This window comes from Oryctolagus cuniculus, chromosome 2, assembly GCF_051225735.1.
Source record: "Oryctolagus cuniculus isolate XC-2025 breed Fujian yellow rabbit chromosome 2, ASM5122573v1, whole genome shotgun sequence".
In the NCBI taxonomy this organism is placed as follows: domain Eukaryota; kingdom Metazoa; phylum Chordata; class Mammalia; order Lagomorpha; family Leporidae; genus Oryctolagus; species Oryctolagus cuniculus.
The window spans coordinates 198,580,697-198,603,266 of NC_142868.1; the positions used below are offsets into that span (position 1 = coordinate 198,580,697).

General features: G+C 52.1%; 1 long non-coding RNA gene across 6 annotated transcripts; it reads left to right on the forward strand.

The window, feature by feature from the left end:
• Positions 1-6,862: 6,862 nt before the first annotated feature.
• LOC149128214 (uncharacterized) lies at positions 6,863-21,463 on the forward strand. Of its 6 annotated transcripts, none has more exons than XR_016230645.1 (4): positions 6,863-8,912; positions 10,791-10,915; positions 15,983-16,123; positions 20,572-21,456. It is a non-coding gene; the product is annotated as an uncharacterized LOC149128214 (long non-coding RNA). The 6 variants fall into 6 exon arrangements; XR_016230641.1 differs by lacking the exon at positions 10,791-10,915 and adding an exon at positions 17,985-18,349; XR_016230642.1 differs by lacking the exons at positions 10,791-10,915; positions 20,572-21,456 and adding an exon at positions 20,364-20,565 and having other exon boundaries at positions 6,883-8,912.
• Positions 21,464-22,570: the final 1,107 nt, after the last annotated feature.

Below are 22,570 nucleotides of genomic sequence, written 5' to 3' on the forward strand. Positions count from 1 at the left end.
GAAGAGGCTTTCCTGTTAGGGTTCATTTTCACCGAAATCCAGGGATGACATTTGGGAGACTTTGTGAGATTTTTACAGGGACTGTGAGAGAAAACCCACACTTTCTGTCGCCATCTTTCGCCTTGGACCCTTGGTGTTTCGATGTTGAGGGGATGCTATGCTTGGAGGATGGGACTGGAGGCCGTGGAGGAGACAGAGGTCAGGTGGCCTCCCACGTAGCAAATGCTGGGTCACTTTTCTGCTCTGCCCAAGGAAAGCTTCACGTCCCTACGCCCCTCCAACCGCCTCAGCCCCTTGCCTCTCTGCCTCTTCTCCCCCTTCTCAGCTGACGCCTGAGGTCCCCAGCTGGTGAGGGGACTCAGACCAGGGCCTCGTCTTCTCCCCTCATCATACCAGGAGTGCCCGGCTCCTACTCGCTGCTCCCTGCTGTGGCTCTGCTCCCAGCTGGCACCCCGGAGCACGTTCTGTGATTCCTCCCCTCTCAGCACACCAGGAGACCGAGGCTCACCGTGCACACCCAGACTCTCCCACAGCCAACATCGGAGCCTGTGTGACCTCCCTGCCTCCTCAGATTCTTGCAAGGGAGCGCCATAGAGCCGCTGTCTACACCCCACGCCGCTTTACCGCCCGTCTTCTCTAACCCAGTCTGGCCAAATGAGGTTTGAAGGCTGCACCAGGGACCATCATCTTCAGCTCAGTGCTAAGCTCTCGCTCTACACAGATGGGGTCTCTAGGCAGGGGTCAGCTCAGCGCTCCTCTGCCGTCTCCCCCTTTGGCTTGTGGAACAGGTCATCTCATACCTGCTGCTCTCCCTTGGTAGCTGCCTGCATCTGTCTCCTGTTGTTGCTGGAGAACGCACCACTATCCCAGTGGTTGAAAGCGACATGAACTTACCGTCTTATGGCTCCATGGGTTAGAAGTCCAGCACGGCCTCTCTGGGAGACCTCCCAGACGTGGGCAAGGCTGTGTTCTCTGGCAGGCTCTAAGGGAGAATCACTTCGACCTTTTTCGGGGTCTATAGGCTGCTACTTCTCTTGACTTATTAATCCTCCTTCCAACTTCCAATCTAGAATCTCCTCTCCACTTTGACTTCTGCTTCTGTTCTTACATCTTCCTTGTCTGCCTCTAATTCCTCTGCCTCCCTTGTAAGGACTTTTACCATTGTGTCTGCTCCTTTAAATGTCTGGGGTTGCCTCCCTCTTTCAGCACCCTGTATTTAATCACATTGGACCAGTCTCTTTACCATGGGCAAATATTCATAGTTTCTGGGCACGAGGACATGCACATCCTTGGAGCCATTATTCAGCTGGCAATACTCCCTCTCTCAGAGTCCTCTATTGGTTTTAGAGTACCCAATACTTGGATCGCAGCTCATTTCTCGTCTCTATCCACACCCTCCAAGAAGAGCGTGCTGTAGCCCATGTTTTTAGATGCCATCTCTAAGCTGGTGGTCTCCAAATTTATCTCTCCAATCCTTATCTGACCCCTTAGCTCCAGTTTTGTATCTACATCCAGTCTGTCTACAATATTTGCAAAACAGGTCTCTTGGATGTTTAAAAATGATCTCATAATGCTGCAGGCATTTAGCCTAGTGGGTAAGATACCTGCATCCCCAATCAGACTACACGCATTCGACATCCGTCTGGCTCCTGATTCCAGCTTCCTCCTATTGCAGACCCAGGGAGGCAGGAGTGAAAGCTCACGTTAACTGGGTCCCTGCTACCCATGTGGAAGAACTGGATTCAGTTCCCTACTTGTGGCTTTGGCCACCGTCAGGGCACATTGGAGGTATCTGGAGAGTGAACCAGAGGAAAACAGCTCTCTCTATTTGTCTCTATGATTCTCATAGAGAATCATATATATAAAATGTTTTATATATAACATTCATATGTTTATATATTAAAATGTTATATTTAAAACGTTAAAAAGTGATCTCAAAACAGCCAAGATTTCTCCCTCAATCCTGCCCTTGTATACCCTTCTCATTGTCAATGGCTCTACCACCTACCTGGTTCCAGACTCAAAATGTGGGATCTTTCTAGGATGTTTGTCGCTCCCCCTCTTCATGGAGGAACGACACTGAACCCTGCGCTGTTCTTTCGTCTGCTCGGCCCTCCCCGGGTTTGCTGCTGGTTCTTCCCGGGTTGGCTACTATCCCTTCCACCTCCGTGGAAGGGCAGTTCCCCCTGGCCACTTTCCCCACTTCCGCGGGGGAGCGGCACACCGCCGGCCGGCTCTTCTCAGGGGCTGCACGGGTGCTCCTCCAGCCAGACGTTCCCCTTAGATGTTCCTGGTGCATGCCGTCTCTCTCCTCCTTTATAGTCCTCCTCCGCCAATCCTAACTCGGCTGCCCACACGCCGAGTACGCTGCTCTCCTCCAATCAGGAGCAAGTCCTACAGTTTATTAGCTGAACTGGAGGCAGCTGTGCGGAAGCTGTTTACTTCTCTCCCAGCGCCATATTGTGGGAGAGCAGATGCATAGAATAAGTCTTAATTCCAGTAACTCAGTCCAGTCCGGGCTGCTCCCCACAGATCCCCCTTTCTTTTTATTTTTTGGCGTTGATACGCGCCTGTCTTCGGTGTCCCGCGGCACACACTCTGCTCTACTTGCTAGAGTTGCCACAGGCTCTTACAAGTCCTATCAATCAGGCAAACCGAATCCAAGCCTTCTCATTGCCTTTTTGTGGGGAGGCCTTACTGATGTTAATTCGTGCCTGTCTTCGGTGACCTGCGGCGCATAAGCTGCTAGCCGCCACAGGTGCTCATCGTGCTCATCGCCTCACTTAATCAGGCAGACCGAATCCAAGCTCTCACATTGCAGTGTTGTAGGGAGGCCTTTCTATTTCTCTATTTCTCTATCTCCGGGCATTCCTATTTCTCCCATTTTACTTCTATCTTCCAGCATTCCTATTTCTCTCACTTTGCTTCTAAACTTCTATTTCTCTTATCCCTGCAGCTTCCCGGCTCTGCGCCGCTTCAGCCAGCGCCTCTCTCATCTGCGCGGCTCCGCTTTCCACGCCCTTCGCGTCTGCACCATGGCCTACGCCAGCCCCGTTCCCTATCTACTTGTGCCCCGCACGCTCTCTCTGCGCACGGCAGCCTCCGCGAGTCACACAGCGTAGCTTACGTGTCCGCCACTAGCATTCAATCTAAGTTCCCCGGGCTAGCCTGGCGAATTCAACCCAGCTTACGTCTCCGCCCCACGATTTGGCTTCCCGTCCTTTGCTCCCCGGGCTAATCAGACGGATCCCAATCTGGCTTACATTTCAGCTTCTGGTTTCAACTTTTCACCCCCTATTCCCGGGCTAACTTGAGAATCCCAAAGTGGCTTTCGTGTCCGCCTCGGCCTGCCCCCCGCGGCTTCAATTTCCCTAACACTTTTCTCTACCCGGTATGTTTCCCTAAGTTTTCTTCCAACAATATTCCTCCCTCATTTCTCCTGGCCTCTCCCCACAGTCCGCATCCGAGTCTGTTTGTTCTAGCTTTCACTTTCGCTTTCGACCTTAGAGATTTCTCCCAGCTTCCCCCCGTAGTCCGTAGTCCGTATCTGAGTCTATGCCTAGGCTTTCAATAGCTTCTTCCGGCACCTTTATCGTCCGGCTTTCCCCTAGGCTGTTTGCTAGTCTCTCTCTCCGGTATTTTCCCAGTTCTTCCCGTTTCTTCCCTCCTAAGTTTGCTATCCGTCCTAGGTTTTCTATCCGAGCTAGGTTTCCTAATCCGAGTCACGGCACCATTATGTCGCTCCCCCTCTTCGTGGAGGAACGACACTAAACCCTGCCTAGGCTTCATATCCGAGTCACGGCACCATTATGTCGCTCCTCCACGAAGAGGGGGAGCGACAGATGTTTTTCTTTATTTATCCATTTCAGCACAATAGCGTTTAGGCCAAATGTCTGTGCTATCATCACGCTATTCCAGCCAGTGCCACGCTCAGCCTGTGCTCATGAAACAGCCCCTCGCCAGTCTGCTCACTTCTGCTGCCTGCCGCTGCTCATGCTCCACCCAGGAGCGGGTTCTAGCGACTGTTTAATTACCAAGTGTTTCAAACATTCCATCAAGTCAGGGAACAATAAAATGAACACTGGGTGATGGCCATCCCTGACAACAGTGAGCATTTTGGTTCACGTCATTGTCTCTTTCAAGAAATAAATCATGAATGTTTGTGAAGTCTTCTGCTTGCCCCTATGAATCCTGTTACCACTCTCATTCTACTTCCCAGGGAAACCCTATCCTGGAAGTGGGCTTTCTGGGTGTCTTTTCTTTGTAAAGATTTATTTATTTATTTGAGCATCAGAGTTACAGTGAGAGAAGGAGAGACAGAGAGACAGAGAAGAGATCCTTCATCTGCTGGTTCACTCCCCAAATGACTGCAATGACCAGACTGGGCCAGACCGAAGCCAGGAGCCAGGAGCTTCTTTCAGTCTCCCCCATGGGTGCAGGGGCCCAAGCATTTGGGCCATCCTCTTCTGGTTTCCCAGGAGCATTAGCAGGGAGCTGGATCAGAAGTGGAGCATCCGGGACTTGAACCGGCACCCATATGGGATGCCGGTGCTGCAGGCACTGCTTAGCTTGCTGTGTCACAGCACTGGCCCTTGAGCTGCATCCTGTATCCGCTCTGCACTGTAGATGTGTTCAGAAAGGCTGAGAGTTTTGTGTGATGAACGTTTACATTTTAAGGGTTTTATAATCTATGCTTGTGATATAATTTTTTACATCTATGTATCCACCCACCCTATTTGTCTTTCTACCCATCTGTCCATCCATCCATTCATCCATCCATCCAACTGTGCATTTTGACAGAGTACACAGTTTCGGTTCATTCATTTTAATAACTTCCTAGATATCACATGAACACATTTAATAATTTTCCCATTGTTAGGCATTTAACAGCAAAACTGTCCTAGTGAGACACTACAGCAGTGAACAACTGTATGCCTAATTCTTTTAGCACAAGTGTGAGAAATGAAATGTTTTAATGTAGCTAAGTTTACCAAACTTTTTCTAAAATGTTAGTGCTTTTGCAACTTATTTAAGAAAAATCCTCCCAATTCTATTAAGAAATTCTTTAATTTTCTTCTAAAATTGTTTGCTTTGAGGTCTATAAAGATTCTGGAGCATGTGTGTGTGTTAGACATGGTTAACTAATTGTTCCATCCCAACAAAGAATATTCTTAGCCCTTACTTACTCAATTTTAATGTAGTTTCTGTAGAATGCCATGTTTTAAAAGACATAGTAGAGCAGTTTATGGTTTATGAAAACCTATAACTGGGCTTCAAATCTAGCTTCACTGCCTACAAGGTGCGTCATCTTTGGCTGGCTAGGCAATCTCTTTATCTCTGTCTCAGTACTTGCTGCCTGTAAAATGAGGCTAATGGTAGTAACTGCCTTTTTAGGATTAAATGAGCAAGCAGCACTGCTTCTATTCCTTTCCATGGAACGTGACACAGAATAAGTACTGAATGAATGGTAACTATCTTATTTCAGTATTACTATTTTTACTTTATATGTGAGTATATTTCTGCGCTCCCTGTCTTGTGTTGTTGGTTTATTAGCTCAGATCTGTGTCAATGACAAGCGATTTGATTGCTATAGTTTTATAACAATTTTGTCAGCTTGTCAGGTTCTGAGAAAAGCAATATGGAGATTTTTATTACAATGATGTTGAACTGATAGATTAATTTGAGATAATTGACAGATATTATTGTGGCTTCCCCCAGTAACTGTGACACATTTCTCAACCTATTTTAGTCTTCGTGTCTTAACTATATTGTTCCTCATAAATGTTTTGCATATCTTTTGTTAGATTATTTCACCTTATATTTTGTTTTGAGAGAAAAAGATAGTAATTTTTTTCAAGTTTAAAAATTATGTTGGTTATTACTACTATGATTTTTAAAATTGGTTTTGCATATCTAATCATTTATTTGTGGTTTTCCTAGGCTTTGTTTTCTACATTTTTTGTATTGTTTTTCACTCATTATTTTCCTTTTAGAAATATAAAACTGTGCAATAATATTAAAATTTATTGAGTGCCTTTACATGCCAAAATTTCTTCTCAGTACTGTGCATTCATTAGCTATTTTGTCTTCATGACAATTATAAGGTACATTGCATTTTATTCCCATTATATTGGTAGTGTTGGAAAATTATTCTGATACTTGCTAAAACAGTAAGGAAGAGTTTATTCAGGACATCAAGGTGTCAAGACCACTGCAATAGAGGAGAGAGATCAGGATCAACTACAATTATAGAGAAGGCAAGTGGAGATGTGTAACCATGGAGCAGAATGAGAAGTTGGTAGGTGGAAGATGGCTAAAAGGAGACCTCAAGGGCAGGTCAAGAACTTCAGCTCCACAGATGGGGATGAGGATCAAGTATCAACGGGGCCAGATTCAGGCTAGGCTCACTCAGCAGGATTCTTGGGCAGGGTCTAAGGGTGAGACCTAGCGACAAAGAGGCCTCAGAGGACTCTGACTGAAGTTTGGTCAAGGAGAGCGTCTATCGGCAGGCATGTAGGGTAGGGAGAATTTAAGTCTTGTTCAAGATGACACCATTTGAGCATCCAGCTCTAGTTTGGCTCCAGGTCAATGCTTTCAATTCCTCTGATAAGAAGATCAGAGGTGGTGGCTGGGGGGACCCTTAATTTGCTACTAGCTAATGGGAAGGGGTCTTAGTTGCACTATTTAACATGGTGTTTGCTAAAAGTTTGGTGGAAGATTATTTATGTGGTTAAGAAGGAACTTCTTGTGTCTTGTTAAAAAGTTTTGTTTTCCTTATCTCAAAGTTATTTTGAATTTTATTGAATACTTTGTTTCAGTTGTGTCAATTTTAATTTTTCTTCCTTACTTCTGCTAATGTGGTGAATTATACTCTTAGATTTTGTGATACTGAACTGTCCTTGCATATCGAGGATAAGTCATAGTGAGACATAGGATAAATCATAGTGAGACAGGAGAAACACATGTATTATAAACCGTAAATGCCTTAATTTAGTTCTCTTTGTTTTTCTTTTTTTTTTCCTTTAGCAGAGTCCTTGAGAAGCTATTGACTAAGGATGTTTGTGAATGAAAGGCACTAAATTATCATTATCCATTGTTTAGGAAATAAGAAAGGACATGTTTGATTATTTACAACTTAAAGTTAACACAACGTTTCAGTTATTTTGTACTCTGTCATCACAAAACTGCGTAAAGGGGCAAAGAACTTTTCTGTGATGTTTAAAGATTTGTTGGATTAGTTCCAAGGTCTATGACCATAACGTGGAAACCATAAAAAGAGCTCTCACCACTTCCTTTCCTTTATGAAAACTGTCCTAGTTCCCTGGATTTGTAGGTCCTGACTATAATAGGAGGTTGAAGGGACCTGCTGTTGTGTGTCTCCATGGCTCAAGGCCAGGAGCCCTGCAGGTCAGAGTTGACTGGACCTGACCTGGAGGCCTCTCTGCTCTAACTACCGAGTCCAGCACGTCGTTAGCGGCAATCCAAGGCCTACAGCTGCACTGCCCGGCCCCACAAGGCTGCGATCAGATGAGGTTGGGCACTAACATCTTTTGCGCATTCTCCAGGCGTGAGGTGTCATCGTCCCCTTGGATGAGGGCGGGGCTAGGAAACAGGCGGGGTGGCGCCGGAGCATCCATGGGAGGACAGCTTCTTTCCCATCTGACTTCTTACAGCGACTTCTCTCTGCAGTGCTCCCTCTGCGAAACCTCTGCTCCCGAGCAGGCGGGGTGGCGCCCTGTGGTTTCTGATGTGCCGACTCACGAGTCCCCGAGGAAGGAAAATGCAGAGGAAGCTGAGCGGAAGTGAGAGCTTGAAGTTGGTGTCCGCTCCGTGGTGTGGTCGCCTTTCAGTTATTCATGTGGCGGGCCGAGGGTGTGGCACGGACGATCCGGACAGACAAGCAGCCTGCACCACACTGCTCCGTGCCCCCTCACACCCGCAGGATGTTTGCTAGACTTTGGCTCCTGCGGGCTAAGGCGGAAGGGTGCGGGTCAGGTGCATGGAAATCGGCGCAGGTGCACGTGGCAGAAGGGCTCGGGGGGTCAAGGCTGCGCTGGCGCCTTCACTGGGTTGGCTTCCGACAGCTGCCACCTACAGGAAGGTGTTGGGCCATCAGTGAGGAAGCAAAGGCAGGGTTGAGACGATGGGCAGAGGTCAAAGAGCAGAGGTCAGCAGGAACCCCAGGCACCAAGCCGGGGAAGGGGCTCCAGCGGAAACCCAGGCCGCAGCGCGGTCCGCCCAGCGTCTCCCGAGCGCCTGCCTCGCGGCCCAGTCCCGGCCTGGGTGCAAGGCTCGGAGTGGCAGGAGTCAACTACAGGAAAGCAGAACGAGGGCCGAAGGGGGCGGCCGGCCGCGAGGCGCCTTTCCCGGGCGGCGGAGGCCCCCTCTCAGCCCCGCCAGTGCCCTGCCGGCTCCCCGGCTGTGAGGGCGCGTGCGGAGCAGCCTGGCGGCCAGGAGCGGCTGTGGGGCGAGCAGAGCCGCAGGCGGGCTGAGGCGTGGACGGCGGCGCTCCGAGACCCGACCCGGGGCCGCTCTCCGGGCAGGGGCACGGCCCGGGGCACGGGCACGACGGCCGCCGACGGCGGCGGTACCAGCTTAGGCTCCGCCTCGATGGACGGCTCTGTGGGTGCCGATGCACGGAACCCCGGAACCTTGCACCAGAGCAACGGAACCGACACGGCAGACCGAGCTAGGCCTAGGGAGGCGAGCCGGACTCCGGTGTCCCGGCCTAACGCACACACGCCCGCCTTCCCAGGATGCACCGCGGGGCCGGGACCAGGGCGCATGCTCAGACCACCCCCGAGCAGGCCTGCGGGCGTGGGGCGTGGCCGTGCCGGCAGTGTGAAGCGGCGGGGCGGGGTCGCGGCGTGAGGCAGCGGGCCGTGTGTGGGGGCGCGCGGTGTGAGTCCGCGGTATGAGGCGGGTGGTGTGAGGGCGCGGTGTGGGGCCGCGGTGTGAGGCGGCGGGTGGTGTGAGGTGGCGGGCGGTGTGAGGCCGCGGTGTGGGGCCGCAGTGTGAGGCGGCGGGCGGTGTGAGGGGGCGGTGTGGGGCCGCAGTGTGAGGCGGCGGGCGGTGTGAGGGGGGTGGTGTGAGGGGGCGGTGTGAGGGGATGGTGTGAGGCGGCGGGTGGTGTGAGGCCGCGGTGTGGGGCCGCCGTGTGAGGTGGCGCGCGGTGTGAGTCCGCGGTATGAGGCGGGTGGTGTGAGGCCGCGGTGTGGGGCCGCTGTGTGAGGTGGCGGGCGGTGTGAGGCCGCGGTGTGGGGCCGCAGTGTGAGGTGGCGGGTGGTGTGAGGCCGCGGTGTGGGGCCGCTGTGTGAGGGGGCGCGCGGTGTGAGGGGGCGCGCGGTGTGAGTCCGCGGTATGAGGCGGGTGGTGTGAGGCCGCGGTGTGAGGCGGCGGGCGGTGTGGGGCAGCGGCGTGAAGGGGTGGTGTGAGGCGGTGGGAGGCCGTGGTCAGCGTGAGGCGGTGGGGTGGGGCCGCGTTTGGTGTGGGGCGGCGGGCGGCGTGAGGGGGCGGTGTGACGGGGCGGGCGGTGTGAGGCGGCGGGCGGTGTGAGGGGGCGTCGGGCCGCGCTCGGCTGGGCCTCGGGGCGCGGTCCTGCGCCTTGCAGGCTCCCGGCCGCCCACGCCCAGACGAGCTCCGGGTCGTAGGTACCGTCCTTGGTTTCTCCTTCCTCCAAGGTACAGGGGTCTCTGTGTCGGCGCTCCTCGGTGTGGGGCGGCCCCAGTCACGTGACATGCGTGTGCGACCCCGTCTTTCCTGTCTGCTCGCGGCCCCGGCCCCTGCTTGGCGTTTCCGGGCTGAAGAGGTGGCGAATTGGCCGCCGCCGTCAGACCCTCGGGGGCTCTGGAGCTCGTCCAGAGTAGTCCCGGTCCTTGTGTTTGTATCTGAGGTGGACGCGGGTGGGCAGCCGTTGGGGGCCTGCTTGGCCGAACACCCCCACTTGGAGAGGTCCACCGCAGCTGGGGGTCCTGCGCCCCGGGACCCTTTCCCAGGCGCGATTCCCCCGGACCCTGTGTGGGGCGCCCACAGGAGCTGGGGGAGCGGCTCCCGGAGCCCGGAGCCGCGCACGGGAATGGCTGCACCAGCCGCGCTCAGCGCACCACTGCTCCGCGTGTGCGCCGTGGGGCGGGTCGTCGGCCGCCCTGCCCTTACGCTAGCCTGGGACCCCGCATTTTCCCTCACGAGGTATCTTTGTGCTGGCCCTCAGGAGCAGCCAGACTTTGCTCTCAGGGGACACTGTCCAGCGCAGCGGGCGGGGCCTCACCCGGTGACCGCTGAGACAGACTCACAGGGACGGCTGTAGCAAGTGCTAGGAGAGGCGCCGGGTGCTCGGCAGCAGTGTGGGCAGGGCAGGCGGAGAGGGTCCCTGGGGCACTGATGGGGGCCGTGGACTGACGGCCCAGCAGCAGGCCGGAGGGGGGTGGAGGTAGGGCGGGTGGTGCAGAGCACGTGGCTGACCCTGAGGGAGGGAATGCGGTGGGAGAGGAAGGCGGGGGTCACGGTCAGGTCTGGCATCGTGGTTGGCATCTCCTGTGAGGGTCAGGAGAAGCCACAGGAGTGGCTCCAGCGAGAGGAGGTGGCTGGTGCGGCTCAGATGTGTCTCAGAGCTGGGAGGGTGGGGAAGAAACAGCTCCACGCAGGGGGTGCAGAGCTGGGAGGGTGGGGAAGAAACAGCTCCACGCAGGGGGTGACTGGCGGCTTGTGGGGATATGAATGCAACGTTGGTAGGGAACGAACCATTGCACAGGATCAAGGCCAACTGTGCGCGGACTAAAACCGCTCCCCAGGGCCGCGACTGCTCTTGGTGCACTTGAGAAGGCGGCAGGAGGAGACGGGGCTCCAAGCCGCTGCCAGCTGCTCCCCCGAGGCCACAGCGAGTGAGCGCGTTCTCTCGCGACAGGATCACAGCTCTGTGAGCATCGTGCTTCTCTAAGGAAAATGGGAAGAAGCGGTTTTCCCACAAGACTGCGGCTTCATTTCTCTAAGGAGACTCAGGGCTTGTTGATGGCTTCCCGGTGATGATGTGTGGCTTGGTCCAGAACCACACGGTGACCTTGGCTCTGGCACTGCCTGGCTCGCTCTCTGTTTCCTCCGTTTCTTGATTTCATTAGGAGATAGGAGTGACAAAGATGGCGTATAACACTGGGGAGAAATGTAAAACCATTAGCCGGTCGTTGTTGAAGTCAGAACGTGCCTGGATAAGCTTCTTAGGAGGCCAGTGGCAGCAAGTGATATGGAGATTAACTTGTGTGTGAGTGAGAGTGTGTGTGTGCACCAGTGATACAGGGATTAGCCTGTGTGTGTGTGTGTACATTTGTATGTGTGCGTGCCTGTTCACCTGTCAGCCACAAGGAACTTATTTAGGATCAACTCTGCCAGTGAAGTGATGGATGGATGATTGACAAAAACAATCACTGTTTTCCTTTTTCTGTCTTCCTAAGTTTGAGGGTCCCGTTCAGAACATACCTGTTTGACCCGAGGGCAGTGTTTGGGCAAAGGGAGGCTCTCTGAGCTGGGCTCCGCTGACTGGCTGGGGTCTAAAGGCATCACTGGAAGTGGCGGTTTGTGTTGTGGCAGCGTGCCTGGGCTACGGGATGTGCAGGTACCTGGTGAGACGTCATTCATGGGCGTGCCTGTGAGGATGTTTCTGGAGACAGCGTGCACTCGGGAGACTGAGGAAGGAGCTCTGTGTAGAGCACAAAGGTGGAGGAAGGGCCGATTGTCTGTTCTCTGTGCTGGGCTGTTGTCTTCTGCCCGATGCCTGTGCTTTGGGGTTGCAGGTGTCCGGATTAGAGTGGCCTTCACAGCTCGCACGTGGAAGACTGTGGGGTTCTGAGGCTCCCCAGTGAGTTGCCAGTTGCAGTGGCCTGGTCAGTACACTGGACAATGACCATTGAGTGGCCGGTGCACGGCTGGCAGTGGTGCGGGGGAGTGTGCTCTGTCCTCTGCATATGCTGTTACTGCAGAGGTAACGGGATCTCAGTGTCTGCTGACCAGGGCTTGCACTGGCTGACTGGGGGAAGGGATTGCCATTACGTGTAAGCTGTGAGCAGAGCCAGTCATGAAGTGGAAGATTCATTTTAAATTTTATTTATTTAAAAGAGAGAGACAGAGAGACAGAGAGAGATACATATATTCCAAATACCCACACCAGTCAGGATTGAGCCAATGCCGGCAGCCAGGAACTCTGTCCTGACCTCCTAGGTGGGTAGCAGGAAGCCAGTTATTTGAGGCATCATCTACTGGCTCCCAGGATCCCTAAGTAGGAGGCTGGATTGGAAGCAGAGGCAGGACTCAGTCCCAGGCCCTCTGACGCAGGACGCGGGTGACCCAAGCAGCAGCTTAATCTGCACCACATCGCCTGCCCTGGAGGAGAATTTTTGCCATCCAGAGCCACTGGGGCTTGTGTGGGGTTAGTGAGCAGGAGGGGCCCTGTGTGCTTCTCTCCTGTTCCTGTGTACTCTGCTTGGTGCTGGCAGCGCGAGCTTTGCCGTAGCTGCCGTGGTGTTACGGGAGATCGTGGGTTTGGGGGAATTTTTTGGTAAGCACTTGGTCACAACAGTTGTTTGCTGTTGTTATGCTCAGAGGAAGGTGAGCAGTGGTCATGTTTCTGATGGCAGAGCAGGGAGAAATAGACTCCAGGTGGAGCGAGGGGAGCGCTCCTGTGAGGTTGGCTGAGGAGGGCGGCTGAGGAGCCCAGGTGGGGCTGAGATCCTGGGCCCTCTTCACCTGTCTGAGTGGTGCTGGCTGAACACAGGCCGTGATCACGGGCTTCTGAAGGCCTGCCTTTCTTACGGGCATGGTTTTGTGAAAGAGGACTATTTAAATGACCCAGCCAGCTCTTCACGTGCTGCATTTAAGAAATTGTGAAGGGGCTGGAGCTGTGGCGTAGTAGGCTAAGCCTCTGCCTGTGGTGCTGGCATCCCATATGGGTGCTGGTTCGAGTTCCCGCCGCTCCTCTTCCGATCCAGCTCCCTGCTGTGGCCTGGGAAAGCAGTAGAAGATGGCCCAAGTGCTTGGGCCCCTGCACCCATGTAGGAAACCTGGAAGAAGCTCCTGGCTCCTGGCTTTGGATCAGCCCAGCTAAAAACATTATGACCATTTGGGGAGTGAACCAGTGGAGGGAAGACCCTTTCTCTCTCTCTTTCTCTCTCTCTCTGTAGCTGCCTCTCAAATAAATAAATAAAATCTTAATTAAAAAAAGAAATTAAGTTGGGGCTGGCGCAGTGGCATAGAATGTTAAGCCTCCATCTGCGATGTCAGCATCCCATCTGGGTGCCGGTTCTAGCCCTGGCTGCTCCACTTCCTAGTCAGCTCCTTGTTACTGCACCTGGCCCAGATGGGACACGTGGATGGAGCTCTTGGCTCCTGGCTTCAGTCTGGCCTAGCTATGGCCATTGCAGCCATTTGAGGAATGAACCAGCGAATGGAAGACCTCTCTCTCTCTCTGTTTTTGCCTCTGGCTCTCCTTCTCTGCAACTCCGACATTCAAATAAATGAATCTTTTTTAAAAAAAGAGAGAAATTGTGAAGTTTGGAGTAAGCTTCTACCCACGGTGGCCCTGGGTACTGAGACACAGCTTCTGACTCTAGCCATGTGGATGGGGCCTTCGATAATGACCACTAGCAGTGCCCGTCTGCCTGCACATGGGAACAATAGCCCTCAGCCTGTTGTATGCGTTGGTTATGAGAACCGAGAGAAATACATGCTGAACGGCACAGACTGTGAGCCTAGAGATCTGCGCACTGGGAGGCACAGGGAGGAGTCGGTGCACATAGACCCAGGAGCTCCTGTGCCGTGAACTTATTTCCTGCACTTGTAGGCATTGTTTGTGAGTCCCAGTCAATAAAAGACCTTACAATTCAACTGAATGCAGGAGTCAGATTTTCCATGACAACCTGAAAGCACGTGCTAGGGATTTTCCTCCTAATAGCATGACAAGACCATTGAGGTCTCCTGCTTCACTATGATGACTGGCCAGAGTTGGGTTGCCAAGTATAATCTAGAACATCTAGTTAAACTTGAATTTCAGATCAGTGATGACTTTGTAAGTATTTATTTATTTATTTTGAAAGAGTTAGAGAGAGAGAGAGAGAGAGATATCTTCCAACTGCTAATTCACTCCCTAGATTGGCTGCATTGGCCAGGGCTGGGCCAGGGTGGAACCAGGAGCTAGAGCTTCACCAGGGTCTCCCATGTGAGAGGCATGGGAGCACTTGGGCCATCTTTCTCTGCTTTTCCCATGCCGTTAGCTGGATCAGAAGTGGAGCAGCCAGGTCTCGAACCAGCATCCATTTGAGATACCAGCATTGCAGGCGGTGGCTTTACCAGCTATGCTACAATGCCAGCCCTGATAGATAACATTCTGCTATAAGTGTTCCCCATAGTTACATCTAGATTTTGTTTGTTGATCTGAACTCCAGATGTAACTGGGCATCCTTTGCCTTTATGTGCTTATCTGGCCACCTCCTATTGGAGGTACACATGCTGAGGGCGTGGGCTCGAAGGGGCCTCCATCCTGCAGGTGATTGGCCCCACCAGGCAGTAAGCGTTTGTAGAGGGAGCCTGGGTGTGGGACTGTGTCTCAAGGAACCATGTAGGTCACGTGGATCTATGGAGGGTGATGACCCCAGAGCTGGGTGGCCCTGCTCAGTGCTGTATCTTCAGGGCCTAGAATGTGATTGGTGCACACGAGGTGCTCCAGAAAGGGTGTCAATTGGAAGAATAAAAGGGAATGAAAATACAGCAGGGTAGCATGGCCCTGGGTCCAGCAGAGCTCAACTCCCAAACCCACTGGTGCCACGGCCAAGTCCTGTCTGATTCTTGGGCTCTGTTCATGGTCTCCTGAAAGAGGCTCTGAGTCAGCAAGGAACTAAACTCGTGTGATCTGGACAGAGTTAGTGACCTTCCCACAGACTGCTGGTCCCTGGGGGATGCTGTGTTGGCATTGTTCATGTTCCTGTGGGTCCTGGAAGCTTGCCCAGGCTGCCGCGGAGGCCAGTGCAGGAGGACGGTTGGCAGGTCCTTGAGTCAGGTGACACTTGTCACTGTGGTCTGGCCAGACCCCCAAGGTCATCTCCAGGCTTGTAGACAGAGGGGTGTGATGGGGCCACGGGCATCCTCCCAGGCAGAGAAGGGCAAGCCTGGTTTCCAGCCCAGTGGCTGTGGCTCGGGAGAAGCCATCGGTCTGTTTGCTTTCTACTTCTCTTTGTTGTAGAACAAGGAATGCATGAGAGTGAACTTAACAGACCGTTGCGCTTTTGGGTTTCTTTTATCTTTATCTCCGTTTATCTTTGTTCCCAAAAGATCCAGGCCCTGTGGACGCCTCTCCTCCGCGTCCCTCCAGCCCACGGGAGAATCTAAAAGCTGACTCCGCACCTCCCGGTGCTGCTGAGCCTTTTGCACAGAAAGAAGAGAAAGCTGCATAGTTTTTTCCCTTCCTTTTCTTCTTTAACAGATATTTTTAGCTTTTCTAAAAGCTCTCACTCTGAGCCTTAAAAAGAAATGAGAACCTCTTCCAGAAATGCAAATGCTCTGGCAAGGAGCAGGAGGGCTGTTTGCAGTCTTCCCTGGACAGTTGTTTTCTCTCTGACTGACCTGCATGTGGGGAGGGAGTGGAGCGGGGTGCAGGGGAGCCGAGAGTGCTGGCTCGCTGGGCGAGGCTGCAGGGGCCAGGGCCTGTTTCGGGGCCCCCAGCCCGGCCTCCAGCCCAGCCCATTGTGTGCTGTGGCCTTGCTTTCCTGGGTCAGGCATTTGTGCAGACTGTCCCTGAGCCTTGCGACTCAGATCCTGAGTTCCACTGCGTGTTGCAGAACCAACAGGGGAGTCCCACAAGGCCCTGCCAAGAGCCGAGGTTCCTTCTCCCCCTGTCATGAGACCCTTTCTGCAGCACCCAGGAATGGGTGGGGAAGCCCTGGCCCTGAGTGAAGCGGACTGAAGTGAGAGTGGACTGAAGGGCCAGTTGACTTGGTTCTTTCAGGGTCACTTCACGATTCTGTCCCCCTCTGCAAAATGCCCTTCGTGAAGTGCATCTGCGCTGCCGCCATCTGAGGCCCGTTGTCCCAGCAGTCTTTGTCTCCTGCCTCAGGGACGACTGCTCTCGGTAGGAAGGAACACTGCGGTGAGTGGCATCCACATCTGGGTCCCGGGGGTGGGATAGCTGGAGAGCTGGGTGCCAAGGCAGTCACCTCGCTGGCACCGTACACGTTATCATGGCACTTACTCTTTATAGGAATCCTGCAATTGTGTCTAATCCAAAGTTTTGATTTCCTAGCATCTAGTGTGTAGTGGAAACTCACTGTCAATTTGTTCATTCTAAGATGTCTCATTTGGATCTTTTAGAGTGAATTCACAGTTTGCTTATATTCTGAAATAATGATTTGGCCCCAAAGCTTAAGAACTGGCACTAATTTTTCCCATTGACATCAAATTCAGGGAACATGGTGAATGTAGCCTTTTAAAGGGGCTGTTTTGTAGATGTGGGCTGGCAGAAAGTGCTTATATTGATCTGGAAGTCGAGGGGCCTACCCTCCACTCCTCATGCTCAGTGCCATTTCTCAAATGTTAGTGACAAGGGTCTTCCTGGGTGTGTCAGCTGGTAGCAACCACTGCTGTGTACCTCAGCCTTTCTTCCTGCTATGAGCACAGCTCAGCTTCCCTGTAACTGAAAACACGTTGATTCTGGTCCCTAAATCGAGGCATTAGGAGACGGTTTGATGTGTGCACAGTTGTTTTGGAGCATTATGAACACCACTGGGATGTGTGATTTATACTCACTGTGGCAGTGCCGAGCTGCAGGCACAGGTCTGAGACCTAAATGGCCTGTTAGATTGGGGAAAATGGTGGCAGTCCAGCATTCTTTTTTTTTTTTTTAAATTAATTAATTTGTTTGAAATTCAGAGTTACAAAGAAAGGAATAGAGACAGAGATCTTCCATTTGCTGGGTCATTCCCTGAAGGGCCAAAATGGCCAGGGCTGGGCTATACCGAAGCCAGGAGCTCCATCCAGGTTTCCCACGTGGGTGGCAGAGGCTCAAATGCTTGGACCATCTTCCACAATGTGCAACACACAGAAACAAATGACTAGACATGAAAAGAAGCTAGTAAAAAAATGAGAAAAAATACCCCAAAACCCCCAAGTTTCTAAGAAACAGTTCATGAAAGGAAATAGATGAAGTTAGACAAGGGCTTCAAAAGAACCATGATAACGTTGTTCAAGGAAGTGAAGAAAAAGATGGCCAAATTAGATGACAAGAGAAAGCATTTCAACAAAGACTTAAGAATAATGAAAAAGTATCTCTCGAGGGGAAGAGAGGTATGGCAGCTGAGGAAGCAAGTGTGGTCCAGACAGACCTTGTCCAGGAGGAGAGAAACCATGCATGTTTACTGCTGGCGTGAACTATGCAGGGAAGACCAACAATTACTCATATTGTTGGCGCGGGGGAGGGGGTGGTGCTTCCCCGGGTGGTGTCCTTGGGTAGGTGAGGTTTGGCCAGCAGCTTAGCGTTTTCATTTTCTTCATTCCTTACCTGTCAGTCAATGCTGCCATTCTCATCTTTGCATCATCTCTTGCTGTTTCAACCCAAAACCCATTCCTTCACTGTTTCCCAGTTCCCTAATAGGGCCCCAGGGTCAGGGGACTTGTTCACAGATCCCTGCTTTCTGGATGTTGCCCAGAGGCTTCCCTCCTGCACCATGGGCCCGAGAGGCCTCTGCTCAGAGGAGCATGGGCCAATCAAGAAAAATTCCTTTTGCTAGTTTTCTTCTGGAACCTGGAGTCTGCTGTTTACAAGGGAAGGAACTGACAGCCCCAGGGTAACTGCCGATGGGATCCTGGTGTCGTCTCCTCAGACTCCTGGGTTCTTGTTGGGCTGGGCCCGAGCTCCTGCTTACCCTCTGCTTTCCACTGGCCACGTTAACCCCATTCCCTGTGCCGTTGATCACCAGTATTTAATTGGTCCTCTTGCCATTATGACTTCTCAGCTGCTCTGTGTGTAAGAAGATAAGCGTGAACCCAGTATCTCTGCATTTCAAATGGGGATGGAGCCAGCTGTTCCGTGGAGGAAGGACCCCTGAGAAGAAACAGTGTCACCTTCAAATGATGTTTCCATTACAGAAAGAGCAGCCTGTTTGTGCACACTATCACCCTGCACTAGTCTGAATAGAACACAGAGCATCTGTGGCCAGAAGGAGAGATGGCGTGAGGGGAATGCACAGGATTTGAGGTGGGTTCGGAGGAACACATCAGACACTTTGGGGCAGCGACTGTGGACCACGTACTCTCACAGGCCTGCCCTCATTTCTCCTCTCATGGACCCAAAGAGTGACATTCTGGATCCGTCCAGCAGGTGAGGAAGCTGGGGCTCAGGAAGGTGGAGCACCTGCCCAAGGTCAGGAAATGAGTGCTGGGCCCCGACGTTGAGGAAAGCCGTTGCTGCAGTACTGGAGAGGGTGCTGCAATGCTTCCTCTGTCTCTCTGGTCACCCAGTTCACCGTCCTCACACCAGAGAAGTGTGTTAGAGGCCATTGTCCATGACCTAAGGGACACGGGTGTCATCTGATGGAAGTCGACTGGGTGCATATGAAGTGTTCATCATTAAATACTAGACTTTTGGTTCCAGCCAGTGGTTCACAGAGCTTCTCAGAGCCCTCCAGTGCTGAGAGGGACACTCTTGTTGGGGGCCTCAGGCTCAGCCTAGGGCCTGAATATGGGCAGGTGGGAGGTGCAAAGTGACCTCTCCACATGGAAAGTCAGGCCAGGTTGAAGAAAGGAAGGAGTGGGCAAAAATAGGGTGTTCAGTCAGCAGAAGGGCCCAGATTGCTTCGGTGTCTGCTGTGTGCTGGCTGCTGGGAGCGGTTATGGGGAGAGACAGCAGAATATAGTCTTGAACCATATTGTGCTGTGTGTCTGCAGCAGGAACTCCTTACCCTGAGGTTGAAATCGAGCATTCTTGCACAGAAAGACTCCTGTCTTCCATAAAAGACAGCAGCTGGGGGCTGGCAGCGTGGCGTACCAGGTTAGGACTGTGAGCTGGCATCTCATACAGGCACCAGTTTGAGTCCTGGCTGCTCCACTTCTGATCCAGCTCCCTGCTAATGGCCTGGGAAAAGCAGCGTAGGATGGCGTGAATGCTTGGGCCCCTGGTACCCAAGTGGGAGACCTGGAAGAAGCTCCTGAATCCCGGCTTTGGCTTGTCCCAACCCTGGTCACTGTGGCCATCTGGGGAGAGAACTTGCGAATGGAAGATTCTCTCTCTCTCTCTCTCTCTCACTCACTCTCTCTCTGTAACTCTTAACTTTCAAATAAATCTTGAAAAAAAAAATCTATGGCATGAGAGAAGTCTTAAACCAATGAGATACAAGGGCACTGCTGGAATGCTGGGCTAGGTCGTTGTCTCCAGGGGATTGTCTTCATAAATGGCAAACCACATGAATTCGTTTGCTAGTGCTGCCATTGCAGCCTGGGTCCATCTTCCTCCTCTCCCCTCGCTTGCGGCATGGGTTGCTGCCGTCTTTGGCATTCTTCGACTTGTACAAGCACCCCCTTGCCTCTGCCTTCATTGGCAACAGCGTCTCCCTGTCTTTTCACCTTGTTTTCTCTGTACGTCTCAGCTCCTGTATTCAGATTCCTTTCTCTAAGGACACTGGTCATGGAGTATTAGGGCCCGTTGTGAGGACCTCAAGTTAACTTCCTGACCTTTTTAAAGACTTGATTTCCAAATAAAGTTGACTTCTGCGATACCAGAGTTTAGGACTCCTGTGTGACAAAATTCCAACCCTATCACCTGGGTTGTTTATTCTTTGTTTTGAGCAGTTAGATTGTACCCAAAGAAATTGTATGCAAATCATACATTTGCCATCTGTTGCAAGTGAGGGGTATGATTTGTAAAAACACTAGAAGAGGTGTGACTGTCAAAGTGGTTGCTGTGAGATCCAGCCGATGTCTTTCCTGTGAGAACCGTCAGTTGGTCCCTTACCCCCTGGAGTACAGTGTTGTTCCTGTGAGAACCCGTCAGTCGGTCCCTTACCCCACTAGAGTACAGTGTTGTTCCTGTGAGAACCCGTCAGTCGGTCCCTTACCCCACTGGAGTACAGTGTTGTTCCTGTGAGAACCCGTCAGTCGGTCCCTTACCCCACTAGAGTACAGTGTTGTTCTGTGAGAACCCGTCAGTCGGTCCCTTACCCCACTGGAGTACAGTGTTGTTCCTGTGAGAACCTGTCAGTCGGTCCCTTACCCCACTGGAGTACAGTGCTGTTCCTGTGAGAACCTGTCAGTCGGTCCCTTACCCCACTAGAGTGTGTTGCTTGTGCTTTTCTTCAGCTTTGTATTTACGCTGTGTCGCGTGATGTTTGCCATGGCAGGTGCTCACTGGAAACTGAAGGCTTGTCTGGAAGGAAACGTGTTCATAGACGTTCTGACTCCCTTCTTTTCCACCTGCAGACCTGAGACATTTAAAAAACATTAAATTAACCTGACCGTTTTGAAGATAGGGCTAGGGTGAGTTCCTGATTAGTGATTGATTATTTGTGTGAATAACAGAAACTCATTAACTATGTTTGGTTCCCACAGTGTGCAAAAACACAGCTCTCCCTCTGCCCTACTATTCTTCCCAGGAGAACTGAAAGCATTTGCCAGGGCGTGTTCAGGCCCACAGAATTGACTTAATTAAGCAGAACTTGGCTCACATCTGGGGCAGAGACACGTTTTCCCCACAGAAAATCGCCTTGTCTGCTGCAGTTGACTCATGCCCTTCCGTCTTGGCCAGGGAATGAGTGGTCAAGGGGACCGTGCCGCAGCCTCCCAGAAGGGCTTTCTGGAAGTGGCAGAAGTTCTGGGTGGATTGGAAGCTCTTGCTTTTCTGCACGTGGGCTGGAGGAAGTGGCGTTCTCCCGAGTGGCTTGAGAACTTCGAACCTGAGCCCCGAACGCATGATGAACAGCTGAGCCCTGCCGCTGGGGTGATACCGACTTGGGCTTCATGCAGCCGCTCGAGTTGGCGCTTTAGCGTGGGCTGAGACTTTCCACCGTTCCAGTGGCTGTTCTGCTCTACAACAGGGTTCAGTGAACTCTAGCTGATGTCTGTTGCTATGCACATCACCAGAAGTTGGGCAAAAAAGACCGGCTCCTTTGCATCTCCTCCCCACCCTTGGGTCACAGATTAGCTGGGTTCAGCACGTCATTCTCCAAGATTTTGTCACCCTGAAGTTGTGTTCCTACCGAGAACAGCAGGCCAGTACATGTCGCCGAGCCTGGGAACTGGCTGATGAGTCTTCTGCCTCTTGGTTCTGGGGCAACGCGGCTTTCCCAGGAGCCGTGTGATGACTTTGCATGCCCGTTCTGCAGTGTAAGGAACTCCCATGCTTGCTGGTTTTCGAGTGACATGGATATCAACAGCATTTTTCTCCTTACCAAAATGTGGCTGAAGTATTTTTAAGCAATTAATAAATGTTGAGACACCCCAACAAGGCTCTGGCAATGTGCATGACATACGTTCCTGCCATTAACAGTACTTCTTTTATGCCAGACATGTCCACGTCCCTTTAGATTTTTTACTCTTTGGGACATGAGGCTATCAGGACACAGAGAGGTCAGCCTGCTGAAGATCACACAGCTAGCAGATGGCTGTCCCGGCCTGAGAAGGTGGGGGTGACCAGGTCTAGAAGTCTTGCTCTCTGCTCTGCCTGGTGCCAAGGCTTTCTGCAGACGTTGCCCTCCTTGGCGTGTTTCAGGAAGTTAGACTTGCACACCCTGTGTGGACTTCGAGGAAGGCTGGAGTCTCCTGTGCACAGTGCTCAGCTCTGTCCTGTGTGACCGCACGTGGGTTAATGGAAGCATTCCATTTCGCTTCAGCCTCGTGTGAGTTTGAGACAGCAGCTTAGTTACCGGTGACTCAGTCTCCAAAAGCAGAATTCTTCGGTGGAGAGGAGGCTCGCCACCCACCTCCATGCTCCCTTCCGCTAAACCCCCTCCCTCAGACTTCATGACAGTGCAGTGCAGGGGATAGAACATAAGGCCCTTGGTAATTGCAAACGAGCAGTGCCAGGAATATATGCAGACGGCTCCTGAAGGCAGTTGCTGATGGCGTCGTATTCTGGTTCCTTCGTTCTGCCCTGCAGTGCAGCTGTGCACCAGGTAAAGGCAGGGAGGGCTCAGGTTCCCAGTAAGCTCTCTTTGCAGTGTGCAACCCATGGCCCTGGCCTCCCACCATTCTTTCCTTATACATTCATTTATGCACTCAGTTTAACCAGGTTTATGGGACACAGGGGTGACTGTGGCCAGCTCTCGGTATGTGTTACTTGCCTAGCAAGTAAATGCTTTGCTGTAGTGGATCCCCCATTCCCCAGTGATGAGTAGTGACCTCCTGTATTGTAACAGGCCCCTGGGGAACAGTGGTGCTTTGGTTGCCACTTAGATTCCATTCATCAAATGACTTTTTTTTTTTTTTTTTTTGCTTTCAAAGCTGACATTTCAGTAAAATTTTTTTTAAGACTGCATGCCAGCTGCCAAAGCCAATTAACTAAATGAAGAATCCAAAATTTGTAGGCAAGAATGATCGCTGCAGCAAACCA